Source organism: Aquarana catesbeiana, linkage group LG10, assembly GCF_042186555.1.
Source record: "Aquarana catesbeiana isolate 2022-GZ linkage group LG10, ASM4218655v1, whole genome shotgun sequence".
In the NCBI taxonomy this organism is placed as follows: Eukaryota; Metazoa; Chordata; class Amphibia; order Anura; family Ranidae; genus Aquarana; species Aquarana catesbeiana.
The window spans coordinates 216,425,951-216,453,264 of NC_133333.1; the positions used below are offsets into that span (position 1 = coordinate 216,425,951).

At 41.5% G+C, this 27,314-nt stretch overlaps 1 protein-coding gene across 4 annotated transcripts in view; it reads right to left on the minus strand.

The window, feature by feature from the left end:
• ARHGAP32 (Rho GTPase activating protein 32) overlaps nucleotides 1–27,314 on the minus strand; it is a 352,740-nt gene that overhangs the window by 226,878 nt on the left and 98,548 nt on the right. For all 4 annotated transcript variants that reach the window (XM_073603297.1, XM_073603299.1, XM_073603301.1 and 1 more), the window contains one exon: nucleotides 3,303–3,366. The gene's annotated coding sequence lies outside the window, so the exon portion shown is untranslated. The remainder of the gene's footprint in view (nucleotides 1–3,302; nucleotides 3,367–27,314) is intronic.

Genomic DNA, 27,314 nt, shown 5'->3' on the forward strand with positions numbered 1-27,314 from the left:
AGTGTCTAATCAATGTCTGTGCTGGCCCAGCTCTTCTGTCCCTCCCCTCACCTCCCTACATAGCCTTTTATGTAGCTAATAGAGGAGGACTGAAGGCTCATACAATTGACAGCTGTGAGTCTGCTGGGGCTACTGACATCACATCCAAGATGGCTGCACTCAGCAGTCTCAGGACTTTTGGATGTCCACACAAGGGGGTTTGTACAGGTAAATAACATGCATAAAATACATTAAATATACATGTAATGTTATAGGAATATTTCAGTTGAAATGAATGGTCTGGAAACAGGGTCTCTTTATGAATGTAATATCAACAAATTTCCTGCTACCCACAATCCTCCTTCATATCTTCAACCTGGAACAAGATGTAGGTATGAATATGTAGATGTATTGAGTGTTTAAAGAGCCCTGGATATTTTTCAGATGTTAGATCCAACGCAGCATAAAACAATGCTCATGTATAGAGGCAATGCTTGTCACAAGTTATATCCCAGATACCAGCAGGGAACAAAGAAGAGCGAACACAGAAAAAAGACCAAATGGTCCATCAAGTCTGCTAATTTTTTTTTTATTGGTTAAGTATAGATCTATGTTCGTCCCAAGCATGTTTAAATCCACTTACTGTTGACTACCTCTGGTGGAAATCTATTCCAAACATCAACTACTCTTTTGGAAAAATGATACTTTCTAAGATTAGCTTTGAACTTTCCTCCTGCTAGTTTGAGGTCATGTCCCTGTGTTCTTGATCTTAGATTCATATTAAAATCACTGCCTTCTGCCTGAACCTGATTCACACCCTTTATGTATTCAAAGGTTTTAATAATGTCTCCCTCCCTGTTCCCTTCTTTCTTCTAGACCAGGGGTCTCCAAACTACGACCCTCCAGTTGTTCAGAAACTACAATTCCCATCATGCCTAGTCATGTCTGTGAATGTCAGAGTTTTACAATGCCTCATTGGACGTGTAGTTCTGCAACAGCTGGAGGGCCATAGTTTTGGAGATCCCTGCTCTAGACTGTACAATGTAGTTCCTGAATTCCTCTCTGATGTGTTTTATCCATCAGACCTATCACCATTTTTGTTCCCCTTTTCTGGACTCCTTCTATCTTATGTCCCTAGGTGCAGCGGTTTCCCCTGGTGATCTGGTCAGTAACACAGCTCCTCTATTATACAGACACCACTCTGAATGAAGGAGCACAGGGGGCAGATTTGAACAGCGGCACTGTCAGTCAGAAGTACAGTAACAAATTAAAGCCAAACTACAGCTAATACTCTACAAGAAGTTGCAGCGTTTTTTTTTTCCCTTAGAGATAATAAATACTTGCTTTTGGGGTTAATACTGCTTTAAAACATTCCCATTATTTACCAGTCAGCACAAAAGAGATGTAGCAACACAGCTTTCATGTAGCTATATTTAACATGGGACAAAAAAAGCAAAATTGCAAAATTTTCATTTCACAAGCAGAATAATCTGGAACTCCAATTGTCAAAAGTAACCCATTACAAACCCTCTTTTATTTCAGAAGAGCTGTAGGGGTCAGGGTTACTAGACAGGAGGGCCTGACCAGTACAGAAATCCTCATTTCTACCACAATGGGCATGCTGGGATGAGGCACAGGAAGCTGCACTAGTGCAAAGTGATGTAACCGTCTTGCTTGTGCTGTGTGAATCACATGACAGGCTTAACAGAATCGCCAATATTGTAGCAGTTAAAACAATATAAATCCATTTATTTAACTGTGCATGCATCCGCTTGGCTGGAGTTGCATTTTAAAGCACCCAAATTTCTTTAGGCGGTGTTGATAATGAGGTAGATTATGAGGGTCTAGTAGAATTGTCAGCCATGAAGCAGAAGTGAGAGAGTGATAGAGTTAATTTCTTCTTTTTCTAGGTCAGTGGTGAAATAAATCATTCCCCTTCCTAACATCTTCTCCGAGTCCGCTGCCTCTGCACACCACCAGAGACTGAGATGAACTGAGCAGCCAGAAGAAAATAATTTGCAAAATTATCATTTTTATAACATCCCATAAAATGTAATTTGTTTGAATGTTGCAAATTAAAAATAGCAATACAGAAAGTCTTCACCTCTTGTTAGGACTCCACTTCTAGTCTGCCTTCTCAATAGCACTTGCGGAGGAATGAATGGAGAATTCTCCTAGACAATAATATTTGTGGACACAATCATGCTGGATTCGGAGGTCTATTGGGAGGTGGAGGTTATGGAACATGGACAGCCACTGAAGGCATCAGCTGTAATTCTTGTAGTCATGATTGTTACCCGGCCTATGGGATTTGTTCTGCTGTATGAATATCAGCATACAAGAGGCATCCCGGACATAAAATATGTTAGACGCATCCTGCTTACAAAGTATAGATGGAGGCCAGCCAATCATGAGTATTTTGTAGGAATCAAGGCAAAAAATGCCAACTGTATGTTAAGATTTCAGGGGAAATAGAAGAACTGCTCCCAGAGATTACGTATATACTCGAGTATAAGCTGAGTTTTTCAGCAAATTTTTTAGGCTGAACCCCCCCCCCCCCTCGGCTTATACTCGAGTGAGGGTCTCGATTGAGGGTGCAGCCTCATTGTGCCCATCTGCAGCCTCACTGTGCCCATCTGCAGCTGTACCTTTGATAACTAAAACAGCTGTGTCTCCCGCTGTGTCATGCAGTCTGTTCGGCAGCTGTCCATTGTAACAAAGCCTCGCCTCCTCCTCGTCCGTGATAGACGGAACACTGATAGTTTCACAGCATTGTATCAGTGTTCTGACTATCACGGACGAGGAGGAGGCGGGGCTTTGTTACAATGGACGGCCGCCGAACAGACTGCATGACACAGTGGGAGACACCGCTGTTTTAGTTATCAAAGGTACTGCTGCAGATGGGCACAATGAGGCTGCAGATGGGCACAGTGAGGCTGCAGATGGGCACTGCTGATACAGGAGGACACAGGGAAGCTGCAGATGGACACAGTGAGGCTGCAAATGGGCACAGTGAGGCTGCAAATGGGCACAGTGAGGCTGCAGATGGGCACTGCTGACACAGGAGGACACAGTGAAGCCGCAGATGGGCATTGTTTACCCAGTAGCTGCTGCATTTCCCACCCTAGGCTTATACTTGAGTCAATACGTTTTCCCATTTTTTTGTGGTAAAATTAGGTGCCTCGGCTTATATTCGGGTCAGCCTATACATGAGTATATACGGTATGTAGAAGAACTGGATCGCGCTGAATGAGATACTACACTCACGGGAACATATGATATGACAGAGGCACATCTGATCAAATGTTACATTAATGACTTACCACAGACAAGGGATTTCAACTGGCTGGAAGGTGATTATTTCATCACTGCCAAATTTTTTCAGATCTGGAGAAAAAAAAAAAAAGAGAGAGATTGATCAGATATCAACACTAGCATTCCATTCACACAATGCAATATACAGCTGAGGTAGCTGAACAGCTCATGGCACCTTCCTCTACATTGAGACAAAGCTTAAAGTGATACTGCAAACATGCTACACTTATCTGCTCTGTGCAAGGGTTTTGCACAAAGCAGGCCTAATTCTTGTTTGCTCAGGTCCCTCACCGGCGCTCTGGGCTCTACCCCCCCCTGCCGAGTACCCCCATAGCAAGCTACTTGTTTATTTAATTCATAAACTTGAAAAAAAAAAAAACATTTTGACAGTCCTGGAAAGCCCCCACCTCCTATGTATGAACAGTGTGACGCTGTTGTGGACTGAGCAGAACCAGGAACACCACTGGAGTCTCTGAGAATTGTCAGAAAGCGATTAAATGTTCATTACTTCAGCATCTGCCTAAACAATAAATGCTCTTGCTGGGTAGTAACCCTTAAAGGAGATTTATAGTCACAGCATATACTCATATCATTATATAAGCACTGTAATAGCATTACAAGCAATAGTCATTTTTGACAATCCAATATAAGCTTACTTGAAGAATCTCTTTTCGTGTTGTGAGTTCTGCCTGTCTACTTCCTGGATTCCCTGCATGAGTTGCAGCTCCTTGTCTGCTGTTTACTTTCAATTTCTAAGGACTACATATCCCTTGGTACCTTGCTGCCTGAAAGCTGTGATTTCTGTACTGACTTCACCTCCTAAAACTCCTCCTCTCAGCACCTCTGTAGTTAAAGCTACAGGAATTCAGACACTTTGATTGCATCTGACAGTTTTATTGTGCTCTGGGAGAACAATTATCAATACACTCCCAGGGCTCTGACAGGAGAGATATTTCTCTCACATACAGCAGCCCTGCCCGCCAATGCCCTCTGCTGTTCATTCACTGAAGCTTGTGTATTTTGTGAAAGAGTTCACATAATACAAAAGAGCTCTGTGATTGGACAGGAGGAGGGAGGGGAGAACAACAGTAGCTGCATGCAGCCCTGCAGCAGCTGGAGCTCAGTCCAGAAGGTATACCTATAGAAAGAGACTTATAGTGACAGCTATGTTCCCAGCACTCAGTAAGAATACAAATTGTAAATTGAAGAGATAAGTCCACAAAGTGGCATGCACCTCATTGGACTTAGCCCCTAGTTATCCAGCATGTTATACAAAATGGCTGATTTCCTGGAATTCAGCCTTGAGAAGGCAGGCTCTGTGAAATGTGTGACACAGCAGTGCATACTCATATGGCATAGTGAGTATGTGTCACAGAATACAAATTGTGTGTGGTAAATGTGGGAGATCTTCACAAAGTAAGTTTACAAACTTCAAGATAGTTCAGATTAAAGCGGAACTTCACTCTTAATCAACATTGGCTATATATAATCCTTATGCTGCTAGCATTAGTAAACAGATAGGAAGTTATAATAACCACATGAAGATCAGGCCTTTTTCTGAGTTGTTGCTTAAAAGTTAAAATCAGTGTTTTTGCTAAAAAAATACTTAGAACTCCCAAACATTATATATATATTTTTAGCAGAGACCCTAGAGAATAAAATGGCGGTCGCTGCAATATTTTATGTCACACTGTATTTGCGCAGTGGTATTTCAAATGTAATTTATTTGGAAAAAATACACTTCCATGAACTAAAAAAAATAAATAAACAGTACAGTCAGCCCAATTTTTTTGTATAATGTAAAAGATTATGTTACGTCAAGTAAATAGATACCCAACATATCATGCTTTGAAATTGCGCACACTCGTGGAATGCCGATAAACTACGGTGCGTAAAAATATCTATAGGCGATGTTTTTAAAAAAATGTAACGGTTACCCGTTTAGAGTTACAGAGGAAGTCATGTTCTAGAATTATTGCTATCACTCTAATGATCGCGGTGATACCTCACATGTGTGATTTGAACACTATTTACATTTGTGAGCGTGACTTACATATGCGTTTAATTTAGCACGTGAGCACAAAGGGATGGGGCTCTTTAAAACTTTTTTTTTCTTTATACACTTTTTTTGAATACCTTATTGCTGTCACAAGGAATGTAAACATCCCTTGTGACAGTAATAGGCACGTGTCAGTAGAGCCGCACAATTCTGGATAAAATGAGAATCACATTTTTTTTTGTTTAGAATAAAGATTACATCTTTCACATTATACAAAAAAAAAAAATCAGCTAAATTTACTGTCCATTTTTTTTTTAATTCATTGAAGTGTATTTTTTCCCCAAAAATTATGTTTGAAAGACCACTGTGCAAATACAGTGTGGCATAAAATATTTCAATGACCGTCATTTTATTCTCTAGGGTGTCTGCTAAAAAAAATACCTATAATCTTTGGGGGTTCTAAGTAATTTTCAAGAAAAAAATATTGATTCCAACTTGTAAGCAACAAGCGTCACAAAAAGGCTTAGTCTTTAAGGCTGGGTTCACAATTGTGCGATGACAGACATCGCATGTGATTCCGCATTGCTGTGCAGATCCCATGCGATGTCTGTGCGATGCAAATTCAACCAAACTGTATGGCTGAAATCGCATCGCATTTGCACCAAAATGGTGCAGGACCCTTTTTTGGTTTGCACTGGGTGTTCACACCTATGCGATCGGATTCCTGCACCATTTGACAGTTTGCACTGCAATCTGCAAACTGATGTGGGGGGTGTCAATACCTTTACATTGATACCTGCAGCGGTTCGCAGATGTCAGTGTGAACCACCAGTGAATGACATGTGATGCGGGCACTGGAATTGCGCTGGTTCCCGCATTGCATATGTGTGAACCAGGACTGAGTGGTTAAAATGACCTCATTTGCAGACCAAATTTCATCCCTTTGATCCCTAAAAGAACAGATGGATACAATGTTTCTTTTTATCTCTCTTTAAGTCAATGTTGCTTTTTATTTTGACAGCTGTGAGCAGAACTGGTCTTCACTAGTTACATGAATCGTGGAAATGCTGGATTAAGATCGTGAGGGGGGTTGAATCGAGATCACAATTTTTTTAATGATTAATTGCGCAGCTCTACATGTGAGGTATTTTTTTGGAGGGATCTGGGGGTCTATAAGACCCCAAATCCCTCCTTTGCACTTAAAAGCATTCATGTTTTGAATACTGAATTTTTTTTAAATCTGATGCCTTTAAGGCTCCAGGGTTTCTAGATCAGAGACCCGATCAAAGCCAACTCCAGCTTTGTTCAGGTCTTTGGCCAGCCGGCAGATGTGGAGGCTTGTCACTCGGGTCCTCGTGGAATGGGAGAGCCCGGGCAGATTGTTATCATCAGAAAGCCAACCATCGGCTCTAAAAAAATGGTACAGCTGCAGAGGCATCACCCCGGTACAACCACTTGTAGAAGAATGACGTACAGGTATGTGATTTTGCGGCAAGTGGTTAAATTTTAAATGGTATTACATTTCTTCAGCTACTTCCTGCTTTCCATGCCTAGGTAAATGATGTCATACATCCCAAAAGTCTTCAGGATGGGAGGATGGGTTTTCCCAACTAAGCGCTGCCTTCTGCCTACATGCCTGAGGGTATGATGGATTCCAGGAATTAAATGTTATATGAATCATCTGTCCTTACTCAAGATGACCACAGCCAGAAATGCTAGAGGGGGTGTTTTTCAAAGTAATGTCTCAGCAAAATAAAGCATGGAGACATGAATGGATGGGTGAGTTTGCTTTGAATATTAAAAATGAATAAAATAGCGTTTTTAGTTTGTGGTACACAGATGCAGTGTAGTTCCGCTTTAACAGAAGTAGGCTATAAATAATCGGAATACAAATGTGGAAATGATTATATGATTTTACATTTTGACCACAGAAACACTCTAAGGACATGTACATTCTTGTTTCCTTCTGGGAGTAGTTATCTTGGAACTTCCTAGCCTTGTAACTTTGGTCTTGGTAACAGGTAGTACCAAGGTGGTAACATCACCAGCAAGCACATGAAAAGCGCAAGCAGGGTGAAGCCTGCTAGTGGGATGAACGTTACAAAATAATTAGACTCATGCAGGTTTTTAAGGCAATTATGAAAAGTGGAGATTGTATATACGTTCTTTATAAAAAATAAAAATGTATTCATACAAAATTTTTTTACATGATAAAAAGATTCCCAACGGGAAGCCCAGACAGAAAAACACACGTACATGTATCATAATACAGATTATATCACAAGTGGCATTGCCCCACTACACATAGAGATACCATCCATACAATTAACAGATGATGGTGAGTAGTGGGAAACATCCTTTCTAAACTACTGCCATAGGGGTTATCTATAAGGATATTTATGCCTCCTGCATGTATCTTTACCTGTCAAATGTCTCCCCTCTGTCTGTTACGTGATCCGAAAAACTGCAGATTCTGTGGGCGGGTCTGTTGTCTGGAGCTCGGTGGGTGGAGTCGTGATGTCAGTAGACTCCCCGCCCACCTCTACACTCCCCTTGTCAATATGCATTTTCTCCTGTGTATTTCTAACACTGAACTTCTGCTATGATCTCTAACGTCCAGTGAAAAGACAGGAATGTAACCACATGACTTCAGTATGCCAAATCATGCTGAGGTGTGGAACAGCCAATCCGTGCAGAGCTGCTGAAGAAAGGAGTGGGGGTGGGAATTAAAAAATACTGCATGAGATATGTAAATCACCTGTCACTCACAGCAAGGAGGAGGATTTGACAAAGTTTTTCTCTGTTTGTCAAGTTTTATCTCACTGAACAATAAAAGAGGATTGCTCAGAGCTGGATTAACTCTTTGTGGCAAGACTGGGCTCAAATGATAGGAAATATTATACTCTACACTATGACATAAAAAAAAATAAAATAAAATAAAAACATTTCGGGTTTACATCCACTTTAATTGTATGGATGGTATCTCTATGTGTAGTGGGGTGATACCACTTGTGATATAATCTGTATTATGATACATGTACATGTGTTTTTCTGTCTGGGCTTCCCGTTGGGAATCTTTTTATCATGTAAAAAAATTTAGTATGAATAAATTTCTATTTTTTATAAAGAACATATATACAATCTCCATTTTTCATAATTGCCTTAAAAATCCCATTTAGAGGTATTTACAATTTTTCAAACATTACAAAGGTAGGCCACATTCATCCCTTGTATTAATGAGACTGTCTGGTTACACTGCAGTATAATATTGAGGTTAACCTTTAACATCAGGCAAACAAAACAATGCTGAATATGAGCCAAACAGTCATGGAGGTAGATTGATTCTGGGTAATTCATTAAAGATTCAATCAAAAAAAAGAGGAGCTGTTGGTCTCATTTCCAAAGTAGGTTAAAATATAATAATTAAAGTCTTCTTGGTTATTAGAGGAAACAGCCACATTCTTCAATGATCTAGGTTTAATAAATCAAATATAACAATTGTGCTGCTGTAGTGTAAAAGCCATTAGTGAGACGCACAAAGCATACTATGTTCTTCCTTTGGACCTATTCAGATCTTGAGCTCCACAGATCTGCTTTAAATAAAAAGATTCTGACAGTATGTGTGCCTGGAGGAGATATAAATAATCCTTAATTCATGTTTTCTTGAATATTACCTATTAACTAAAGGCTCATTTGTCACTTCACTGCTGATCTATCATATTGTTGTCAGCAGCAGTTACTGTAAAGAAGACACTTCGGATGGCTGTGTGTACCAGGGGCAAGAAGACAGGATTGGCAAAATCACCAAGTTTTACCCACAAATTCTGTTCATCGTCTATCAGGCGGCCATATTTCTGGGCTGCTACGCTAACTGCAAATGTCTCACACTAATCAGCAGCTCATCGAGGGAACGTTCATAAAGGGAACCTGTCACCAGGGCCTCATTTCCTACTGTTATATTTTATGTCATGATAAAGTGTCACCATGGAATTTCCAGAGAGAATGCTTTGGGTTTCAGTAAACTTGCACTGTTTTTACTTTTTTCGAAAATAAAATCAAGATGGACAAAACTAATTTTTTGTAGTCAGCAGATCTCTCCCCTAGAGAGTAAAATATGGATGTAGACAATGAGCCCATCTGTAGAACAGAAGGGAGGGTGAAGGGAAATCTTTTTGCTGCTGGCCAGAGTCCATCTTAGTAGTTCCCAGCCTCCTGTTCTCTCCCAATCGGCTCTTGCCAGAGGCCCGGCTGTGATGTAATGGAGTGTATTAATGTGTAGAACTCAGCATCCTGTCTACATATTGGGATTACTCTCTCATCGTTCACCTCACCATCTTTTCTCATGCTCAGGAGGTCATCCCTGCTCTAATGTCCAGGAAGACAAACTGGCCAGCACAGATGATGACCCTATCTCAATTCACATCTGCTTTTGGAAAAAAGATAAAAGAATATAATACAACTATGGATGCAATGTAAATCTGCAGATTTTGTAGCTTTGTACAGAAATAATAAGCAGAGCTGCCATCCGTCATGGACATTTAGGGTGGGTTGAAGGATATAGGAAGGCAGAGATAGTTCACAGCACTTTTTTATTTTGGATCAGGAATGTTCACAATACAATGTACTGTGAGGACAGGAGGAAAGCGTTATCCAACTCAGGGCACATTACAATCCTGAGAAACCATCATGCGTACAATATTCACTAATATTCGGTCAGACGGAGCATGTCACAAATCATACACAGAGCGCAGATGAACGTAGCCAGCCCCTGCAGCGTTCTCTGCTCACAAAGCACCAACACACAACCCCTAAACCTACCATTGTCAGCCTTCATATAGAAGTGTCTATGTTACCCACAGCAACAGATAACACGCTTTAGAGACATGAAACAGAGAATCAGAGATCACCCCAGAGTAACTCTGCCAAATTTCCCAGTATTCTCGCATCGGTTCTGGTCCTCTGCTCTCATGACATGCTGTGCCATCCTCTCTGGTCCCTGTGTGATCAGTCCCCCGATGTCACATCATTAGATCAGGAAATGTCACCTCTCTGCGGTGTATCTCCAGGGATGTCTTGGCCTGGTGGCTGTACTCAACCTCATTTACCAGAGCTGACATTTCAGGATGAAGAGGACAAGACAGAATAACAGCAACTCATTCTGCTTACAATCACTTTATCACTGGAATACTGCAGCACAAATACAATTACACTCAGGCCCCCAGAATTTCATCATGTAGATGACAGTGTAATGCAGCTCATTAGGCTGATTGGCTGTTCCTTACTGGTATGAGACCTGTAGAATTTTTAATGGGCCTCTATTATTGTGCACAAATGTATATACTGAATACTGGGAAGCTGACACCACTGATCTGATAACATCAAGAGAATGCAGAGACAGACACACAGACGTGTCACATGGAGTCCAACATATGGATGAACCTTGGGGGCTCACATGGATGGGTGTTGTTCCTGAATGCTGTTTTTTGTATCTGAATGCATTTGTTAATGGTCATCCACACCACCCATATAAACTAAACTAAAACTTGCAGACTTGGCATTACGCACGCTTCAAAAATGTAATTCAATGCAAAGGCACAAAGCTACACAAGCCTTTATGACAGCCTTTTTCAAACACAGAAGGAACCCTAAATACATTTTCCAGTCACAGGGAACCCTTGCTAATAATTACTAAATCTACAGCAAATGGTACATTAGTGTGATGATCACTGGCAATGCACCCTACATTAGTGATCAATGGGAAAAATCCAACTTTACAGACCGCTAAAAAGATCAGGGGTGGAGATTTATCATTGCTCCAGGAACCCCCAGCAACTCCTTATGGCTGCCAGAAAAAGCATATGGTTGATCAAAGGCAATCATACTCTGTATACTCATCTATTTAAAGCAGACTTGTTTGAGTAGGCAAGGATTAAAGACTAAAGCTGGATACATGGATATATGGATCAAAATTCATCAGGGACTGGCCAAATTTTGATCCACGTGTGGCTAATCTACCGATCAACTTCTGTTCAACTGCCCTGTCAGTATACTGTATTTTCGCTCAATAAGTGCCACAGGCAATAGGCTGCCGTGCTGATCTGTGTATTCTGATGGCAGGGGGGGCTCCTTGCTGTTGGAATACAATGACACAGCGGGAAGAATTTATCCATATAAAATGTGTTGATGGGGAGAGTCGGGTCAGTTTTTCCCTTCAACTCGATGACTGAAAGAAAAACAACTGATCCATCTATGGCCAGCTTTACTCCAGGTTCGATTAAACTTTATGGAGGAACGCCAGTCATTTTTTTTAGAAAATTAAGTCAGCATTCTCTGACTTTTAAGAAACAGACACTCACCAGGTGCATAAGTGTAGCGCTGAAGTGCCAAACTAAGTTACACAACTCTAACATAAACATAAATTAAATCAATAAACAAACCACAGTAAATTTATATACATAAATGTAAATAGCAAGTATGATAAAAAGATATGTGACAAGATCCAAAACAAGTGTAAAGTAAGTAGTAAAGTCCATGGAAATCTCAAAGATCCATAATGTGCAGTGAATAATAACAGTCTTGGCGCCTGTGTAATGAGAAGAGGCAGGGAAGGGGCGTGTCCATCCCTGGGTAATGAGCAGAGGTAGCGCGTTGCGGTAGAGCGGACGGGATAGCAGTGTGAGGAGGAGGAATACCGGAGTAGGAAGGGGAATACCGGAGTAGGAAGCAGTGATACTAACAAGTGTGAGGCGGAGGACGGGGGCGCGCCTTCTGAGCAGCCGGCTGTGCGCTCTGTAAACCCTGTACATAGGGCGTGGGCGCGCACACACTTCTGCTCCAGTCTCTGTATCGCCGACGATTTTTCTATGAGGGTCTAAGAAACTCCAGGCTCCCATCACTGAGGATCCCCAAGGTTTCACCCCCATTGTCGGCTGACAATACAAGCCTGTTTGACTCATAGAATGTATGTTCTCTTGAGTTCAAACTTTCTGGTAAGCCTGCATCTATTCTGGTGGTGGCTCCATCACATTGGTGTTTCTACTTTCCATCTACCACATTGGCTTTATGTATGGTGACCGAGACCATCTTATTTCAATATGGACTGTTATTATTCACTGCACATTGTGGATCCTTGAGATTTCCATGGACTTTACTACTTACTTTACACTTGTTTTGGATCTTGTCACATATCTTTTTATCACACGTGCTATTTACATTTATGTATATAAATTTACTGTGGTTTGTTTATTAATTTAATGTATTTATGTTTATGTTTGAGTTGTTAACTTAGTTTGGCACTTCAGAGCTACACTTATGCACCTTTTGATTTGAGCAAAATTTCTGTTTGTTGTGTTACTGTTAATATTTTAGGCAGCGCGGAGTACTGTATTATATTATAGTTAGACACTCAACAGACCAGGAGTCAATCGGGTTTTCACCGAGGACAGTTCTTCACTGGTCTTCAGATCCCTGGCTTTGTCATCTTGGCTGTGACTTTATGCGGTTTCACAGCTGTGCATAGGTGAAATTGCACTGCGCCACCAAATTGGTCCGGCAGTCTCCTGGGATGTGTGACACGTTCCAGAAGGTTGCAGACAGGGAGGGCCAAACTTGTGTAACCCTCTTCTAGGTAGGGGGGAATTGGAGAGGTTGATTAGCAGTACTTTCACTTTTAAGTGAAGGTCCGCTTTAAGGCTCCATTCCCACTTGTACGGCTCCAAGGTTGTGCCGAATTTGGAGTACAACTTTGGTGCAAGTTTGCCGCAACTTTGGATGGGTGCAACTTGGATACGACTTTGGCTCTGACCAGTGATAATGGACAACTGTTACACACAAATTGCATTGTATAACATTCAGGTACAACTTTCATGCAACTTCTGAAGGTTAACATTGAAGTCTATGGCCCTCAATTTGCATGAAAGTAAGACCAAAGTAATGCTTGAACTACTTTGAAGTTGCTGCAATTTTAAGGCCCAGTTCACACCAGTGCGACATACGCTCCGATTTTGAGAGCACATGTAGCATGACATGTATAAATCCATGGTTCCCTATGAAAGCCATCTTAACCGCTTGCCAACCGCGCTATAGCCGAATGAAGGCTGCAGCCCGGTCGGATAACACTGGGAGGGCGTACATTGACCTCCTCCTAGTATTGCGCTCCCGCGCGCCCCCTGGGACGCGCACCCGGCACCATCCGTGACTGCCGGGTCCTCACAGATCACGGTAAACGGCCACTGTTAGCGGCCGTTTACCACATGATTGCTCCGTCAAATGACGGAGCGATCACTTGTAAACAAACCGGCGTCACGTCCGGTTCCTCTCTCCCCTCTATCGATCGGTATAGAGAGATCAGAGGCAGCAGCGCTGTGGGCTGGATGTGCAGTGCCCACAGCGCTGATATGTGATAACTCCAGCACTCATCAAGCCATCCATCCATCCATGCTCAGCCATCCATCCTCATCAATACTCAGACATCCATCCTCATCAATACTCAGACATCCATCCTCATCAATACTCAGCCATCCATCCTCATCAATACCCAGCCATACATCCTCATCAATACCCAGCCATACATCCTCATCAATACCCAGCCATACATCCTCATCAATACCCAGCCATACATCCTCATCAATACTCAGCCATCCATCCTCATCAATACTCAGCCATTCATCCTCATCAATACTCAGCCATCCATGCTCAGCCATCCATGCTCAGCCATCCATCCATCCTCAGCAATACTCATCCATCCATCCATAGCAATACTCATCCATCCATCCTCAGCAATACTCATCCATCCATCCATCCTCAGCAATACTCATCCATGCTCAGCAATGCTCATCCATCCATCCATGCTCAGCCATCCCATTCATACACAGCCATACCCAGCCATACTTAGCCGCACTCAGCTGCACCCAGCCGTACCCAGTCGCACTCAGCCGTACCCAGCCGCACTCAGCCGTACTCAGCCATACCCAGGCATACTCATTCATGCTCAGCCATCCCCATTCATGCTCATCCATGCCACTAGAGTTCCTCACAAAAGTGTAATAGGTAGTCAAATTAGATTTGACATTTATGCCTCTAGAACACCTGACGGTGCTCCCTGCATGTTGGGCCTCTGTATGTGGCCAGGCTGTGTAAAAGTCTCACACATGTGGTATCGCCATAGGAGAATCTATTTTGTGGTGTAATTTTTGGCATGTACATGCTATTTGTAATAAATATTGTATAAATGGACAACTGTGTGTAAAAAAAAAAAAAAAAATGCGTTTTCGTTTTCTTTTCCAAAAACTTGTAGAAAAAAATGACATGTTCAAAAGACTCATTATGCCTCATAGATTATATGTTGGGTGGTTCTCTTTCCAAAATGGGGTCATTTTGGGGGTATTTCCATTGTCCTGGTCCTCCAGGGCCTTCAAAAATGTAAGAGGTAGTCAAGAAATTATATGTGTAATTTATGCTCCAAGAACACAACGAAAAAATTACAACTTCAAAAAACTCACCATGCCTCTTACTAAATACCTTGGAATGTCTACTTTTCAAAAAGGGGTCATTTGTGGGGTATTTGTACTTTCCTGGCTTGTTAGGGTCTCAAGAAATGAGATAGGCCGTCAGTGCATCAGGTGTGATCAATTTTTCAGAGATTGGCACCATAGTTTGTGGACTCTATAACTTTCACAAACCCCAAATAATATTCACTAATTTGGGTTATTTTTACCAAAGATATGTAGCAATATAAATTTTGGCCAAAATTTATGAAGAAAAATTACTAATTTTCAACATTTTATAACAGAAGCCAAGAAAAATTCATTTTTTTTTACAGAATTTTTTCTTTTATAGCACAAAAAACAAACAACCCAGCGGTGATTAAATACCACCAAAAGAAAGCTCTATTTGTGTGAAAAAAAGGACAAAAATTTCATATAGGTACAGTGATGCATGACTGAGTAATTGTGATTCAAAACGTGAGAGCACCGAAAGCTGAAAATTGGTCTGGTTAGGAAGGAGGAATTAAGTGCCCAGTGGGTAAGAGGTTAACTGGTCTGATTTGTGTTGGTCCGAATTAGGAAAAGGTTCCTGCACTACTTTGGTCCGACTTTGGTTCAACTTCAGCCCACTGAACATCATTGAAGTTGTATCCAAGTCTGATCAGCATCTTAACTGATCCGATTTGTGAAATGTAACTTGTGCTCAGAGGAAATGTTAACACTGCAAAATTTATTGGAAAAAAAAATCCATACCAGACCCAAGTTGCACTCATCTCAAGGCAGATCCTGTTCATTAAAGTCTGACCGATGTTGCAGGGCAAAGTCAGATCGGAAGTCGTGGGACTTTCATGTCGGAGCAGGGTTCACACTGGTACGACATGACTGTTATACGACTGTCATCCTACTTTGCCCTGCTACATCTGTCCTACATCGGTCCTACTTCCAACCGACTTGCACAAACAAGAAAAGATTTTGCTGCTACTTTGAGATAGTACGACTTGTCCTTTGACCAATCAAAACAATCCAAGAGTAATATAAATTCCTTTTTCTGCTGCTGTAATCACCATGTCAGATGTCACAAGTCGGATGGCACACCTCCCAACATTTTTAGATGAGAATGAGGGACACCTACTAGCAAACGTATGTAGGCATAGGATACGCTCCCTGGCACACCCTCTTATAGGAGAATTAACCAAAAACAAAAAGTTAATTAAATCCATAAGAGCTTTTTTTTATATTCTAGGACTGCTGTGTGTACCTCAGAGAAGATCCTCGGACCAGTCAAGGTTGTGGGAAGCCTCTTTCATACTTCTAGGCTCACACTTTTTCTCTATTTTGTATGTATTTTTTATACTTTTTTAGTTTTACAGCAGTCTAAAAACTTAATAATTATACATTATAACAAGATTCTGAATGATAATCAATTCAAACTCTACACTTGATGCCCCAATTCCAAACACAGTTTTTTTGTTTTTTTACAGTACTGGTCAGAGATACAGGGTGAACCCATTTTACATTTCTACGTCGCTGGTCACTAAGAAAAGGTCCAAGCTTCAACCATCATGGTGGGCATACCCCAGAGGAGTCTTCAGTGTTCTGGGTTCCATAGGGAAGGACCAATACTCATGACCTGTTTAGCACCCTGTGGCTAACTGCACATATTGTACTATTGTACAGTGTCCAGATCAGCGTTGATGCTGGATTCACTGCCTGAAGCAACATTACAGGTCAACCTGACAGTTTTGGGTCCTGGTATAGCTCCCAAGCTTTTACCAGTGTTGCATGGATCCAGATGTACTACTTCTATTGCTGTATTACATTGGTGCTCAACCTGTGGCCCTCCAGCTGCTGCCAAACTACAATTCCTATTATGCCTCTGCCTTTGGGAGTCATGCTTCTATCAGCCTTGCAATGCCTCATGAGATTTGTAGTTCTGCAACAGCTGGAGGGCCACAGGTTGAGCACCCATGCGATTAGAAGACAGTGAAGAGTTGATTGAAGAATCCAAAGACAAAATAATAAGCTGGTTACGCTCAGAACGATTTCTCTGTAAGGGGGAGGAGGTCCATCACCACAGCACAGTAGCAAAAAAACTGTGTGGGGTAAGGCAGCCTTTTTCAACCAGGGTACCTTGAAGTTTCTTCAGGGGTGCCTTGGCAAAATGCCTAAAAAATATGCCCAGCAATTGTATACAAGCCGGCGTGTGGATGAAGGCTGCCTTTTAGTTACACAAAGTCACAGGTTTTCATTGTGCAACATTACAACCTAACTGCTGAAGTCCTAATGACCAATGACATAATCAGTTAATAAGAACGATGTCAGTCACCTGCACAGCATCCTTCCCTGCCCCTCTCCATCATCTGGGGTTACATTAGCTGAGTGATGGAGAAAAACTGAGGGAGAAGAGAAACCGTGGAATACTAGTCAGTACCAGTTTGCGATAGTGTATTTACTTTGGAAGAGGTCCTACTTGGACTTGAAGATGTTGCTCCCTTATGAAAACTATTAGAGTAGTTTTTACATTTTATAATGGGGTGCCTCGAGACTGTCCATCATTTTTAAAGAGCGCCTTGACTGAAAAAAGGTTGAGAAATACTGGGGTTGGGTTATAGGTTATATGTCTTAAAAAGCTTGCCAGTGTCCAATCACCTGAAGGCACCATCCCAGAGTCAATGAATACTCAGCCCATGTCCTATACTGAATTACTGAATGAACTGAGTTACAATTATAAAACAAGATCCTGAATGAGAATTAACTGGAACGCTATGCCTGATGCCAAAATGCTTTTTCAGTGATGCCTTACTAATTTAAACCCTCTTGAAGCCTTTTGTGAGTATTTGATCTTATTCAGATATTGCCCTCTACCAAATAACTCATCTTTAGATTTCACTGATTGGTATAAAGTGAAGTACACAAGAAGGTCCAACCTGTTCCTAAAGAGAAGCAATCTAGCTATTACAGAAATGCCAGTTTTATTAAAGTTCATTCATAAAATATACTAGAAGACAAACATTGGCTTTGGACTCATCACTGTGGCCTGTCTCCATTTCTACAGTATTCTAGTGACCTTTTATACCTTTCACAACCTTTTAAATTTCAATGTTAAATTGTTGTAAACTGAGTGTTTGCTGGACAACCCCTCCCTGTCCATTGTGTATGGTAGAACTTCCACAATCCGATTACTACCATAGTCTCTTTGCTGCTACAGTGCCTTGAAAAAGTATTCATACCCCTTGAAATTTTCCACATTTTTTCATGTTACAACCAAAAACGTAAATGTTTTTTATTGGGATTTTATGTGATAGACCAACACAAAGTGGCAGATAAATGTGAAGTGGAAAGAAAATGATAAATGTTTTTCAACATTTTTTACAAACAAATATCTGAAAAGTGTGGCGTGCATTTGTATTCTTTGTAGAACGACATTTCTCTGCAATTACAGCTGCAAGTCTTTTTGGGGATGTCTCTACCAGCTTTGCACATCTAGAGAGTGACATGTTTGCCCATTCTTCTTTGCAAAATAGCTTAAGCTCTGTCAGATTGGATGGAGAGTGTCTGTGAACAGCAGTTTTCAAGTCTTGACACAGATTCTTAATTGGATTTAGGTCGGGACTTTGACTGGGCCATTCTAACACACGAATATGCTTTGATCTAAATCATTGTAGCTCTGGCTGTATGTTTAGAGTCGTTGTCTTGCTGGAAGGTGAACCTCCACCCCGTTTCAAGTCTTTTGCAGACTCTAACACATTTTCTTCTAAGATTGCCCTGTATTTGGCTCCATCAACTCTGACCAGTTTTCCTGTCCCTGCTGAAGATAAGCATCCCCACAACATGATGCTGCCACCACCATGTTTCATGGTGGGGATGGTGTGCTCAGTGTTTTCCGCCACACATAGTGTTTTGCTTTTAGGAAAAAAGTTCAATTTTGGTCTCATCTGACCAGAGCACCTTCTTCCACACGATTTCTGTGCCCCCCCCCTCCCCCCCCCCCACACACACACACACACACACACACACACACACACACACACACGGCATCTCCCAAACTGCAAACAGGACTTCATATGGCTTTCTTTCAACAATGACGTTCTTCTTGCCACTGTTCCATAAAGGCCAGATTTGTGGAGAGCACGACTAATAGTTGTCCTGTGGACAGATTCTCCCACCTGAGCTGTGGATCTCTGCAGCTCCTCCAGAGTTACCATGGGCTTCTTGGCTGCTTCTCTGATTAATGCTCTCCTTGCCCGGCCTGTCAGTTTAGGTGGACGGTCATGTCTTGGTAGGTTTGCAGTTGTGTCATACTCTTTCCATTTTCGGATGATGGATTGATCAGTGCTCTGTGAGATGTTCAAAGCTTGGGATATGTTTTTGTAACATAATCCTGTTTTAAACTTCTCCATAACATTATCCCTGACCTGCCTGGAGTGTTCCTTGGCGTTCATGATGCTGTTTGTTCAATAAGGTTCTCTAACAAACCTCTGAGGGCTTCACAAAAGAGCTGTTTTTATACTGAGTTTAAATTACACACAGGTGGACTCTATTTACAAATAAAGTGATTTCTGAAGGCAATTGGTTTCACTAGATTTTAGTTAGGGGTATCAGCATAAAGGGGGCTGAGTACAAATGCACACCACACTTTTCAGATATTTATTTGTAAAAAAAATTTGAAAACCATTTATCATTTTCCTTCCACTTCACAATTATGTGCCACTTTGTGTTGGTCTATAAAATTCCAATAAAATACATTTACGTTTTTGTTTGTAACATGACAAAATGTCGAAAATTTCAAGGGGTATGAATACTTTTTCAAGGCACTGTATATTGAAGAATAACTTAAGTACAGTTCATCTTTAAGTAAATGTGAACCCTCACCTTGGAAAACACATTCTGTTTCAGACAGAATTGAAACAAAAGCTTGCGTATGCTGTAGGAGGGTGTGTTAAGGGGAGACAGAGAGAGAGCAGTACACTGATCTTCCCAGTGAACAGCTGTGCAAGGGGGCGTGTCAGCCCAAGTTTTGCCCATTGGAGGACAATCAGGCTGTGCTCCCAGCACAGCCAAAAAGCTGACCACGCTGGGATGGATGTGCTCCCATGCCTAGCATGGTCAGTTTGAAATAGGAAAGAAGGGGGGCGGGCAGGATCACCAGATATTTCACACAAAGGAAGCAATACAAAGAGAACAAGATACTTTTTAACACAAGTTAATGGTATGAAATGTTGGGGTAACATTTTTTTTTTTTTTGCCATCTGTGTTTGATTGGGGAAATTTCCCTTTACTAAGAGAAAATGTCTCCAAAGTGAGGGAATCCCTGGTTGTTATCACGGTCAACAGAGCTACTGGAATATTTCCCATCCATTCCTGTTTCAATGGCAATTCAAAATTTGGGATTTTCTTTCCTTTTCTGTCTGTAACAACACTTCCTGTTGCAGGCTGACAAAACTAATCAACTTCATTACAATAAACAGCATTGCCAGCTTGCCATGTGAGCTTCTGAAGTTGGCCGCTGGGCTGACAATCAGTCAGACTAGATAGGTAATGTAACAGTTAATATATATTAGAACTAAAGCCCAAACTTTTTTCCATCTTCTGGCCATCTGTGTGCCATAATGGAGATTTCTCTTTACTATCTGTCCCATAGCCACATCAGGAGGTGAGAGTAAATCCCTCCAAATGACGGGAATCCAGGTTATTGGGCTGCCCTACACACGATATACAGGAACACACGCGATCTAGGGCTGCAACTAACGATTACTGTCATAATCGATTAGTTGGCCGATTATTGTTTCGATTAATCGATTAATCGGTTAATAACCTTAAAAAAAGTGTGGTGCATCATTTAGTTAATATGTAAAGTTTTAAAAAAAGGCAATTTATTCTTAAATATCTCTATGCAGTGGTGAATATAAGTAACCAACTATATGGTTAGGGAGCAAAATATCTAATCCACTCTGAGAATAACAGACAGAAGAGATATACTGTATATACTATTAGAGGAGATATACTGTATATACTATTAGAGGAGATATACTGTATATACTATTAGGAGAGATATACTGTATATACTATTAGAGGAGAGATATACTGTATATACTATTAGAGGAGAGATATACTGTATATACTATTAGAGGAGATGTACTGTATATACTATTAGAGGAGAGATATACTGTATATACTATTAGAGGAGAGATATACTGTATATACTATTAGAGGAGATATACTTATATACTATTAAAGGGTGAATCTGATAAATATCATCAGACTCAGAGATCAATTTTTTATTTAAAAAAACAAACAATGTCTTCCCCGACAAATGACAAAAAATGTCATTTTAAGAACGTTTGTTCGATTTTCTAATTGTTAGTGGGGTCAAAATCGAATTGTCAAAGGATCTGCGGGAAAAGGTAGTTGAACTGTAAAAAAAAACAGGAAAGGGATATAAAAAGATATCCAAGGAATTGAGAATGCCAATCAGCAGTGTTCAAACTCTAATCAAGAAGTGGAAAATGAGGGGTTCTGTTGAAACCAAACCACGGTCAGGTAGACCAACTAAATGTATTTATTTATTTAATTTATTTACAGTAGAGATTATTTGCTCTATTTGTACTATAAAGAGCTAATTTTAGTTCTTTTTTTAACCCCATTATGTTACTGGCCGATTAATCGATTATGAAAATAGTAATCGATTAATTTCATAATCGATTAGTTGTCGATTAATCGATTAGTTGTTTCAGCCCTAACGCGATCAGTTGCACGTGTAGGCATAAACCTAGCCTTATTCAATCTTCATCTAGTGATATTTAAAGTACTAAATAGAAATAATTACAAATGCCACATATGGTTATTTTTCTATCAGCTCTGACTGGCTTTCTGGATACCTGCTCTCTAAGGTAGGCGATGTAGACAGGATGACTTAGATTATTACCTTTAGTCCCAAGCCCATTCTTCTGCACTCAGCTGACATTCAGTAAACACTTATTACATCCGAGGAATGCAGAGACAGTAATTATTAAACTTATGAGGAAGAATCACAGAGCCGAATACAGCAAGCAGAATTATAGAACATGATGGTTCTTAGAGACTCCTCAGACCTCTACAAAGACAAACCTCAGAAACCCATGAAACAAAACAGCTGTTACGTAAACAGATTTACAATAATCTCACCCTTCATCAGATCTGTTAAAACCAAAAATCAACTCTCATGCCCCGTACACACGGTCGGACTTTGTTCGGACATTCCAACAACAAAATCCATGGATTTTTTCCTACGGATGTTGGCTCAAACTTGTCTTGCATACACACGGTCACACAAAGTTGTCGGAAATTCCGATCGTTCTAAACGCGGTGACGTAAAACACGTACGTCGGGACTATAAAACGGGGCAGTGGCCAATAGCTTTCATCTCTTTATTTATTCTGAGCATGCGTGGCACTTTGTGTGTCGGATTTGTGTACACACGATCGGAATTTCCGACAATGGATTTTGTTGTCGGAAAATTTTATATCCTGCTCTCAAACTTTGTGTGTCGGAAAATCCGATGGAAAATGTGTGATGGAGCCCACACACGGTCAGAATTTCCGACAACGAGGTCCTATCACACATTTTCCATCTGAAAATCCGACCGTGTGTACGGGGCATAAGGGTCCTTTCACATGGGCTTGTCTGTGTACGGACTTCGCTTTGCTCAGCAGGGATCGATCCGCTGATCCCCGATGAGTAGGTGGATGACAGGCCCGTCTCCGCTCACTGTGCGGCGATGGACCTGTCAAAGCCCCGCTGTCCTCTATGGAGATTGGATGAAAACTATCCGTTTTCATCCAATACGATTCTCAAGACGGATGGAAAGTAGGATTTCCATCCGTCTGGATCTCATGAACAGGATCGGATATCGGCGGATGTCAGCAGACATGTCACCGCTGACATCCGCCGCTCCATAGGGCTGAATGGAGCGTCCAATCAGGTCCGCCTGAAAAAGTGACAGGCGGACCTGATCGGAAAGCCCGTGTGAAAGGGCCCTAAGACTAAAACTAAATCGAAATTTGCTGCCAAAATTAACACTGCCTAAAGCCCAGATCTTTAGAAATGTGTTTAGAGCCACCTATAATAAAAGTCAACTGTTTTTATTTTAAATATAAAGGATTATTTCACTTTTTCTGCATCTATTCCTTTTCCCAGAAACCTTTACATCCCAGGATCCGCAGCACATTACATATATTTCCCCTTCATATGTGTAGGCCGTGCATGGCCTGTCAGCAAATATTCCTTACATTTGATCTCCCTCTGTCCCGCCTTCACGACAGGATAGGCCGGATATTAGATGTGAGCCCCGAGCGGCCATTCAGTCTTGTTAAAACTTTGCGCATGCACAGTGTGCTCTCTCCCTCTAGCATCATTGGCTCATCCACTCCTGCTACAGAGGAGGGAGCGCACTGCACATGGAGTGACTGCTGGGAGCGCACTTCCAACATCCGGCCTGAACACCAAAGAGTTTTTGTCAGCTAAGTGTCAGAAATTCCGATGGAAAATGTGTGATGGAGCCTACACACGGTCGGAATTTCCGACAACAAGGTCCTATCACACATTTTCCTTCGGAAAATCCGACCGTGTGTATGGGGCATCAGGCCAGCCATATACGGTTCGAATCTCTGCCAGGAACCGGCCAAGATTTGATCTATTAATGGGCAGGCTGACTGATCGATCAGCTTGAGACAATCAACTTAGATACAACTAGCCTGCTGGATTCTCTTGCGATTATCATTCGCGGCTGCTGCACTGTCTTCTCCTGGTGGGGAAAGCTTCCCTCACACCCCCCCCCGCCGGGAGAAGACAATAGCTCTGCAGGAGAGATTCCCCTGCTGGCACTGTCTGTGTTACCCGTCCACAGCCCTGGTGCTAAATTAATATTCACAAAATTTTATGTGCGGTCCTTTGGTGATGTCGGGGGCTGCACTTGAGGCCCCCCATACCAAGAGAGTGGACCACCCCTGGTCTACAGTCACCAATCAGACGTGTGTCTTCTATTTCTAAGCTGGTCCAGAAAAATAGCAGCTCATTTTAATTGGTGGTGCAGAGAGCGCCCCCACCTTCCTTCGCTCCAATTGTTATAGCTGAGTTCTGTAGTCCTGATGCATCAATCAATGTGCACATCCTAGTCTTGACCTTCAAACTCACAAGTGAAGAAAACAGCGAGGCGGACAGCATGAATGACAAATTTCTCTATATGCATCATGACATTTAGAAATATGCTTTTTGGACTGCAGTTCTAAAAAGCTTTTATGTGCATGTTAAATTGTTAAAGAGGTGCTGAAAGGGAGAGTACTGGGTCAGTGCAATTCTGTATTGTATTCCCAGAGTGCACTGCTTCCTGAAAAGAAACATCATAAAAAGTGTTTCCATATCACACTGCAGAACACAAAACACTGAAATATTAGTATCTGGAAGAGGAAAGATATAACTTTCTTTTCCAATGATGGGTTTGTTCAGGGATTTTTGCAGCAGAAATGCGAGGAACGCAGTTCCAGCACCTCCAGTACTGAATGTAATGGCAACGGGTGCTGGGCGGTCTATTGATGCTGGCTGCTGATGGATCTATTGTTGATGGAGGGGATATATTTTTGCATGGTGGTCTATTGTTGCTGGTTTGCTGGGGGGGGACACATGTTTCTGGGGGGTCGATTGTTGTTGGAAGGGATCTGTTGTTGGGAGGGGCCTATTGATGATGGCTGCTGGGAGATCTGTTGTTGCTGCTCAAGGTTTATTGTTGCTGGGGTGTTTTTTTTTTTTTTGCAGGGCTCCATTGTTGCTGGGGGGAAATCTATTGTTGCTGGGGGGGGTCTATTGCTGCTGCCTGCAGGGGATCTATTTTACTGCTTTTCTTGTTATCGTTAACAACTTCCATATAAATTACTTAACACCACAAAATGATACTTGCCGCTGTATTCTCTAGAAGCGCGCGGTACTGAGAAGTGGGTATAGGAGGGAATAAAGAAACGGTGCTTGGAGATGGGTAGGGGGTAGAGACAAGAGTTGACTCAGAAAGGGGGGGCTCCTGCACCTATTCTCTCAGAAAAAAAGCTATGGGTTTGTTCTATAATCCACTGAGAAAATCTATCAGTAAATACAATTAATGAGAAGAATCTGAGAGAGGGTATTATAGAAAAATCTCACGTAGGAGGACAGAGCTGCAATTTAATACAAGGACAGCAGACGGTTTGATAGACGTGCAACTACATTCTGATGGTTGCAAAAATAAAATAAAATCTACACTATATGGACAAAGGTCTGTAAATACCCGACTATCACCCCTACATGACCTTGCTGGGTATCCCATTGTGCGTTCCAATTCATCCTATAGGTGATCAGTAGGGTTGAGGTCAGGTCTCTACGCAGACCAATCAGGTTCCTCCACACCAACCTGCTCAAACCATGTCTGCAATTGTAACAATAGGAAAATGATGCAGAAGTCTAATATTAAAGCATATCTGTGGCCAGGCTAGCGCTATTAAAGCTTTTACACATTCTAAAGCAGTAAATGAGCTTTACAGAAATACTCATTCACCTCTGTAGCTGCTTGTACTGTGAAGGAATAAAATCTCAAAGATCACAGGCGCTTTTCACGCAGGCAGTCCAATCAGATCCACCTGTCAGTTTTTCAGGCAAATCTGAACAAAACCCCCAGTTCATGTCCATGGGCAATTGTATGTAAACAGACGGGCACATGTTTACATCTAATTACCTCTGAGTCTGCCTAAGTCCAAAGAGAAAAGGAAAAGAGTCTGTGTCCTTTTCCATTTTTTGTACATACACGTAAAAGCCAGTAAATTTGAATATTTTGAAAAACTTGATTTATTTCAGTAATTGCATTCAAAAGGTGTAACTTGTACATTATATTTATTCATTGCACACAGACTGATGCATTCAAATGTTTATTTCATTTAATTTTGATGATTTGAAGTGGCAACAAATGAAAATCCAAAATTCCATGTGTCACAAAATTAGAATATTGTGTAAGGGTTAAATTTTGAAGACACCTGGTGCCACAAACTAATCAGCTGATTAACTCAAAACACCTGCAAAGGGCTTTAAATGGTCTCTCAGTCCAGTTCTGAAGCCTACACAAACATGGGGAAGACTTCAGATTTGACAGCTGTCCAAAAGGCGACCATCGACACATTGCACAAGGAGGGAAAGACACAAAAGGTTATTGCTGAAGAGGCTGGCTGTTCTCAGAGCTCTGTGTCCAAACACATTAATAGAGAGGCAAAGGGAAGGAAAAACTGTGGTCAGAAAAAGTGTACAAGCGATAGGGATCACCGCGCCCTAGTCAAGATTGTGAAAAAAAACCCATTCAAAAATGTGGGGGAGATTCACAAGGAGTGGACAGCTGCTGGAGTCAGTGCTTCAAGATCCACCACCAAGAGACGCTTGAAAGACATGGGTTTCAACTGCCGCATACCTCGTGTCAAGCCACTGTTGACCAAGAAACAGCGCGAAAACCGTCTCACCTGGGCTAAGGAAAAAAAGAGCTGGACTGCTGCTGAGTGGTCCAAAGTCATGTTTTCTGACGAAAGCAAATTTTGCATTTCCTTTGGAAATCGAGGTCCCAGAGTCTGGAGGAAGACAGGAGAGGCACAGGATCCACGTTGCCTGAAGTCTAGTGTAAAGTTTCCACCATCAGTGATGGTTTGGGGTGCCATGTCATCTGCTGGTGTCGGTCCACTCTGTTTCCTGAGATCCAGGGTCAACGCAGCCGTCTACCAGCAAGTTTTAGAGCACTTCATGCTTCCTGCTGCTGACCTGCTCTATGGAGATGGAGATTTGGCGCCTGCACACAGCGCAAAATCTACCCGTGCCTGGTTTACGGACCATGGTATTTCTGTTCTAAATTGGCCAGCCAACTCCCCTGACCTTAGCCCCATAGAAAATCTGTGGGGTATTGTGAAAAGGAAGATGCAGAATGCCAGACCCAACAACGCAGAAGAGTTGAAGGCCACTATCAGAGCAACCTGGGCTCTCATAACACCTGAGCAGTGCCAGAAACTCATCGACTCCATGCCACGCCGCATTAATGCAGTAATTGAGGCAAAAGGAGCTCCAACCAAGTATTGAGTATTGTACATGCTCATATTTTTCATTTTCATACTTTTCAGTTGGCCAACATTTCTAAAAAATCCCTTTTTTGTATTAGCCTTAAGTAATATTCTAATTTTGTGACACACGGAATTTTGGATTTTCATTTGTTGCCACTTCAAATCATCAAAATTAAATGAAATAAACATTTGAATGCATCAATCTGTGTGCAATGAATAAATATAATGTACAAGTTACACCTTTTGAATGCAATTACTGAAATAAATCAAGTTTTTCAAAATATTCTAATTTACTGGCTTTTACCTGTAAATATGACAGATCTAAGGTAGTCATGTAAATAGATGCATGTCTGTTTATATTCCACGGCCCATAGACCAAACCACTAAGCTCTGGGAGGCCAAAACTAAATGGACATAGATGTCATAAAAGTGACATCTCTACTGTTC